This window comes from Mytilus californianus, unplaced genomic scaffold (assembly GCF_021869535.1).
Source record: "Mytilus californianus isolate M0D057914Y unplaced genomic scaffold, xbMytCali1.0.p SCAF_7, whole genome shotgun sequence".
Taxonomy (NCBI): domain Eukaryota; kingdom Metazoa; phylum Mollusca; class Bivalvia; order Mytilida; family Mytilidae; genus Mytilus; species Mytilus californianus.
Genome location: NW_026262723.1, coordinates 72,763,706 through 72,771,432, shown reverse-complemented (window position 1 = coordinate 72,771,432; position 7,727 = coordinate 72,763,706).

Genomic DNA, 7,727 nt, shown 5'->3' with positions numbered 1-7,727 from the left:
ATTACAGTAGTAACTACTTAGACCACTCGGCCACCGAGGCCCCCTCTTTTTATTTATGAATCTGGGTGTAAAAATATCTGTTGCCGTCGTTACAATTTCATTTTTTAAATAATTAAGCTTACAAAAAAATGACAAGAAACGTTCTGAACAAGAAAAGAAATTCCCAATACCTTAAAAAGGAGATGTGGTATGATTGCCTATGAAACAACTATTCGCCAGAGTCCAAATGACGTGGATACAAGCAAATATAGGTTAAGTACTTTTTTGCTTGAGTATAATATTTAAGTTTGTTATGTAGATATATCATTCAGTCACAAGAATTGTATTCCGATGAGAATTTACTTTGCCTCTCTAACCCCATATTTGTTTTCTATTATGAATATCGTTTCATGATTCAATTTCACAAAGATCATACGTAACACTTGATACATGCAGGTATTTGAACGGAACATTTTCTCTAAATAATCCATTATTTTCTGAATATTTCAAAGAAATTTTTTTACATTAACTAACTCTTAAATCCAATGTTATACTGTGACTTTGAGATGAAGAACAGCAATAAAAGCGCTGTTCCTTTGCTTATTGTGTGTTTTTTTGCTGTGCATGTACTGATTTTGTGTCATGGATGGATACCCCATATCCTTTGTTTTTCTATTATAAGAAAACGTTGACTATTTTTAGACCTTGTAATTGGAATTTTAATTACAAACGTATTAAAATTAATGACAAACGCAAGACCTTTCCTTGTATTGCACACCCGATTAGTTTAATTGTTTTACCATGTATGAAGCAAATCAGTTAAGGAATTACCCCTCAAATTTCCTTTCCGCTTAATAATCGTATCAATAAAGATTATGACTATAGTGCTGTTGGTAAATCACTGTTTCTCTGGTACTTTTATTAGGAGAGGGATAGATTTCCATCCATTTTATTTATTGTTATAGTTAGAAAGACTTTTTTTCCCTGTATTGTAATTTTATAAACATTTACTCTGGACATTGCACAATGTCTAGTCTTCTTGCCTCGTTTATGATGTTGATATATTAAATCTACTTGGAAGAACAGCCGCCGATGCTAAAGCATGATTTCTACTTTCACCTTAGAAAATTAAGTACTTCACTACAAAAACTCTTTGTAGACGTCATTGTCAAATTTACTGTCAACTACCATTTTTTTGTTGGCGTCTTAGTTATATTTATTTGTATGTTTGTTTGAATTTTTTTATTAGTTGTGTTGTATGTCTGTGATGTATGCTAGTAGTCCTTTGTTAATTTATGTATCATTGCCATTTTTCTTAGTTTCTTTTGTTACCTATTTTAACATCGGACTCGGACTTCTTTTGAACTGAATTCCCCCCGCCATATTTTTGCGACTGTCCCATGTCACGAGCCTCTGGCCTTTGTTAGTCTTGTATGTTTTTTAATTTCAGTTTATTTATATGTTTTGGGGTTTAGTCTGACGTCCATTTTCACTGAACTAGTGCACATTTTTTTAGAGGCCAGCTGAAGCCCGCCTGTGGATGCGCGATTTTATCGCTGTGTTGAAGACCCATTGGTGGCCTTCGGCTGTTTTCTGATCTTTGGTCGGGTTGTTGTCTCTTTGATACATTCACCATTTCCATTTTCAATATTATTACACAGTTATGGCTGCTGGATCCCATTTATTGTCACATTAACCTATTATGTCTGTTTGGGTTGCTCACCCTGAATATTCATTCAAATCACAGTTATACACACTTAACACACAAGCTTTCAGTTTCTACCGATCGCTATCGATTCAATTATTCACGATACATTATTGACCGTTCTAAATTGGATTTATACTTTTGACCAACTCCTTCAACCCACTATCGATCTTTGTTATAATAAATTAATAATAATAATAATAATAATAATAATAATAATAATAATAATTAAAAACCAATTGTTCAGAGAACAATTGAAGGTCTTTCCACCCGAAAAGATCTATTTTGATACAAAAACATTAAAATTCGGTTTAAAATGTTATTTCCAGCGTCAAATGATAGCTTATTGTACGCTGGTTTAAAAAAATATATGGTTTCTAGACATTTTTTTTTTAAATAAGGAAGATAATTTGTTACTTCCGGTTTGAAAAATGTCACTTCCGGTATTATTTGATAGTTTACCTGACACTGATTCCAAAAATATATGGTTCTATATACTTGTACATTACACAAGTACAAAAAATAGCTACTTCCGGTTTAGACTAGGCCACTTCCGGTTGGCTTTTCCATGGTCATATGGCTTGCAACTTAATGCATAAAGTCCCATGGCTTTATCATGTATACATATGAAATAAAAGCAAAGGTCAAAATCTAGAACGTCAAATTTACCTATGACCTTGAGCTCAATTTGAAGGTCATAAATCAAGAACCTCAAATCAAAAGACACTAGGTCGTTTTTATATATGGTGATTGAGTTATATCACCATACACGTAATTTTAAATCTAAGAGGGGAGAAAACTTCAATTTAATGTTGGCGTACCTTTTTCAACCAAAATGTATGTGTTACAACATGTCGCAACTAACAATTTAGTAAAAATATGTAGTTGATATCTTATACGGTTTTGAAAAGAAGTAAACTCAAGCCAAAATCTAAATTTAGAATATGACCTTGACCTCTGACCTTGACCTAATTTTCTTTTTTTTTTTACCAAAGACCTCAAGTCAAAAGATCTAAGGTCTCTATCACTTATGGTTTACCAGTTAGAAATACACATCCCTTAAATCAAATGTATAAGGGGGAATAACTCTCATATGGAGTCTCCGGATAGCTTCGGTCAAAATAAAACGTAACATCCTGAGGATATAATGAGCATTTTGGAAAAATTATTTTGTCGCTTTCTTTTACGGTTACGAAAGAGATCTCATAACAAGAAAAACAGTGTTCGGGAAGATAACTCTTACATAGAAAAGTGTTCGGTTAAACAGGGTCAGTTTCAAAAGCATATAGACTGTGTGATATTATATACAAAAAAACTAAGCGACATCTTTTGAAACAAAAATAAAGCACAAGAAAAAAATTTGGCGGAAGAAAAAAAAAATAATCAGAACAAAACCAATAGGTCTTTCCACGGAAAAGTGTAAAGACCTAATAATAAAAATATTATATAAAGTCCTCATAACGAGATCATCTCCTATATATTTATCAATTTTTGACTTTTGACGAGGTCAATACGTTAATCATGGACCTGTTCGGATTATATTGACCGAAGACGAAAGTCTCAGGTTCAATATAATCTAACGGGTCCATATATAACGTATTGACTGAGTGAACGTCCTTAATTTATATTTAACATATGTAAATTATAGTGTAAGTTTGAAAATGACAATGACTCGATGTTACTATTTTTGGAAATGATATTGACTCGATCTTACTATTTTTAGTAACATGGAGTCAATATCATTTCTAAAAAAAGTAACGTCGAGTCAATATGTCAAAATAGTGAAAAAATACAAAATATATATTGGAAAACACGTGACCAAATAAACTAATGAGAAACAAGAAAAATCAAACCATATGTAATATAGTAAGATATATAATGAGCATACAAAATGCTGTAATTTTTCTCATGAATCTTACCACATCTGTAAGCTACGTCAATTGTCCTTGGTATTTGGTAATGTGTAAAATTGATATAAGTTTCATTTACTAGACAGGACTGTCTTTCATTGCATATTCCTTCTAACGGATGCCGTGCTTGTGTTGAATTATCATCACTGAGAATATAATTACTGCTAGTTTCAATATAATAAGGTTCTTTTCGCGGTCCAAATTGAACACTGGTTATTTTGATATTCGAATTCTTGATGCACGAGAGTTTGACTGGTTCATTTTCACACACCGTGATGGTTCCTGAAAAATAGAAACTAAATCGTATGGAAACATCAACAAAATTATTTTTAAAAACTATTCATTGATTCCTGCTTTGTTATGAACATTTCTGACTTTTTAGTGAATCTAGGACACCCATAAAAATATGCGCGCGTTGTAAATATTAGACTTGGTATTCTTTTGACAAAGTCCGCGATTGCTCTGATGTCTCGCTAACCTTTTTAGGAATTGTGGGGCCCATTATGTCCTGAAACAACCATCATATATCAGAGAAATATCAGACTACCTTTCGACCGTGTTAAAATAGGCTTACTATAATGCCCTCAGTCTGCATTTTATTTTCTGTAGATCTTATTCCACAAACAACACATTTAAGTTATATGTACAGTCTATTTAGGAGTTGATTTGTAAGTGATTTACAATACAGGGTCGTAAAAAATACTCGTGTAGCGCATGCGACAAGAATTTTCCAAACCCCTTGATTGTCAATCCCTTACAACTCCTAAATTGTAGTGCAAATGTTTTTTTATATTTACTGGTATTTTATGCGACTGTCATGGTTGCTTTAAAAATAGGTTTAATCCACCATTTTCTACATAAGAAACCTGTACCAAGTCAGGAATATGACAGTTGTTTTCCATTCGTTTGATGTGTTTGAGCTTTTGATTTTGCCAATTGTTAGGGACTTTCCGTTTTGAATTTTCCTTGGAGTTCGGCATTTTTATTGTTTTATTTTTTAAACATTCATGTCGTTTTTCCCGCGGTCCGTGCAAAAAAGTTTTTTTTTTAAATGAAAGATCTGTGCATACATGTAGTTAAAAATAGTTCTCGAAAATGATGACCGTTTGAGAGCTGTTGAATTTACTGAAGAAGGAGGATTCAGCCAAATGAATTTGACTTGGAAGGTAAGAATATTTTATTGTTAATAGCTCAAACTCGGTACTATCTTTTAGACATGAATAAAGTTTGGTTGACGACGTCTTTAATGTTTGTTTTGAATATTATACGTGGGATACTTATCAACAACTTTAAAGACACTGGACGATTAAGAGCTTGGCATAAGTTATAGACATCTGTCTACTGTTGAAGGCTGTATGTTGCCCTCTAGATGTCTTTTGGATGTTTTTGTCAGTAGGTCTCCATTTATTATCCTTTACATAACCCTTTCTCGTCTTTGATTTAACCAATCTTAAAATTTCTTCAAAAACTATTCCATAACAAGGATCACTAGTCGTTTACGCAAAAGTCAATCGACCAAGTTGAACCCTATACATGTGTGATAAAATTTTTACTTAAACATTTTCTCTCAAAATAGTGACAGCAATTTTAAATAATCATTGAAATTTTAGTGTTAAGCGCAATTAGACACATAGGAAAATTTTTCTAAATTCCTAAAGCAAAAAATCACTAGTTTCAAAAACTTTCTGGATTAAATCCAGTGACTGAGTGGAACAAAGTCAGAAAAAATAGTAATGCACCGTTTAGTAATAAAACTAGTAAAAAAAGTAGAATAGCCGCAGGGTTTAATTTACGAAAATATGATGATCAGTCCTGGGCGGCGGATGGAGGATGGGGTATCGTTCGGCACTAGCTTTTTCTGCTTAATAGCTTGAGAACCGTTGAAACAATGATTCTTCAAATTTCAATATTGGACAAAATAAATTGCCGAGGTCAAGCTTATTTAGGGTTTGCTGTAGTTTGTCAACCTCTTGTTTTAAATGAATTGATAACAGATGTAATTATTAAGTGATCATTGCTATATTTTGTTAATTGCAAAAGATTAGAGAAAATGATTTTTTTCAAACGTAGGTATATATAATTAATAATGTTTAATTTTGAATTTTTAAAAAGTTTTTGCAGGTGACCGTTTGATGTCACCGAGTGGAAGTTGTAGTACAGACTGGCTCCTCCCCTTTAACATCTGTACGATTTATAGAACAGATATTTTCACATCCATGACACAAAAAATGATAAATAATAATAAAATGAATTGAAAACCTATAAAAAATATGTAACTTACTATTTATCTCAATATGAAATACTTCTCTTGCAAAGACTAAGAGGTAGTATACTTGCAAAATCATTTTTACCATTTTTTTACTAACAAGTTGTTGTTTCCGCTGGTAATATAAATTGACTTCCTTATTATGATTAGATCGTCATAAATTTATTATTGTGTAAATACATGTACCTAAAATGAGGGATTAGTCAGATTTGCATTGATAAAATCTAAGATACATGAAGTACCACAAATTATGCTTTACATCACCACAGATACGATGTAGTAAATGTACATTATACCTAAGTAAAATCAAATACAAGTTGTGCATCGGCAGCGTAAAAAGAAGTTTGAATCGTACTATTTTGCAATGTCATCGCGTTTCAATGACGAGTTATTTGAGGAAAAAGAGTTAAACAGAAATATAAAATACCCTTTTAACTATGATTTATTTATTGATATCTGTTAAAACGTTGCGAAAACACAAAACATACTTTAAATATATTTAATTTAGGAAACGAGTTAATATTTGAAAATCAGATAACAGGTTCATCAGTTTAATCTATTTTTTAGGTTTATGTTATATGTTTCTACAATTGCTAAATTAAGAAATTATGAAGAAACTAAGGTTCCAACGCCATTAGGCAAAAATTACCTAAGATAGGTTTGGCTATTTTGTTCATGCCCCCTTTGGTCACATAGCTCCTAACATTTCTAAGTATTTATACATCCCTGGCTTTCAAATGTTTAGGTTTGAGCGTTCCTGATGAAGGGTAAATCCAGAAAAGGGCTTTAAATTGACAAAATTTATAATATGTTATTTTTGTTTGCTAGCACTGGTCCGATACCTCTGCTGGTGCACTGTTAGTCCCCGAGAGTATCATCAGCTCGGTAGTCAGTGATTCGGAACTTACATGATTTATAACATACGTTTTTTACATATCCTCGTGTTTTTATTATTATTATTATTATTATTATTATTATTATTATTATTATTACTAATCACCTTAGAAAGGTAGTTTGAATAGGTTTAGACATTATTTTTTTATTTTCTATTCGACACTGATGGTTTGAAATGTACAATATCAGTCTTGCCAAAATCATTATTGACATCACAAGTTCCTCAACAAGCGACTTAAAGTTAACTGTATTTATACAACTTATAACACTTATATAACAATTTGAGAATGATTTTTACATGTCGACCTTTTATAAGAAACAAATCAAATATATTGGACCCAGCTAGTGCGAGTGAAAGAAGTTCAGGTTTAATCAGACCTAGTCTGATTAAAGAAGAGGATGTAGTTCTCTCAGATAGGAAAACCGTTCTATTATATTGATAATGCCACTGCATAACATATTCAGGGTAGAAGGGGATCATGGAGTGTGAATTGAAAACTATATATGCCCTATAAAGGTCAATGAGAAAAAAAAAATGAATATATTCTTTATAATGTTTTTCTGAAAACTTCTATTATAGTAACTGGGATCATCTTGATTGCACAAAAAACCCATTGACCACTGATTATCTCATATATACTCCATTGCACAAATTGATGTTTCAATAGTTTTCTATATGGTTTAAGCTCTTCATATTAAACCTCCAAAAATTAACACACCCGGTATCTTTGGCGATTATCATAGATAATCAGTCTCTATCCAAACAGAAATTATTCAGTCTCATGATATATCAGATTTTTGTTTGCCTCCAATTGCCATGTATATCAGCTGATCAAAAATAAGAAGTGACCTTAGACGAATTTAGCTATTCTTTGATGTCCTGGTTAATGTGTTTAGGTATTATTATTTCCATGACTTTACAATTGTGGGTTTGAGCGTTCCAGAAGAAGGTAAATCTAGAATACAGCTACGG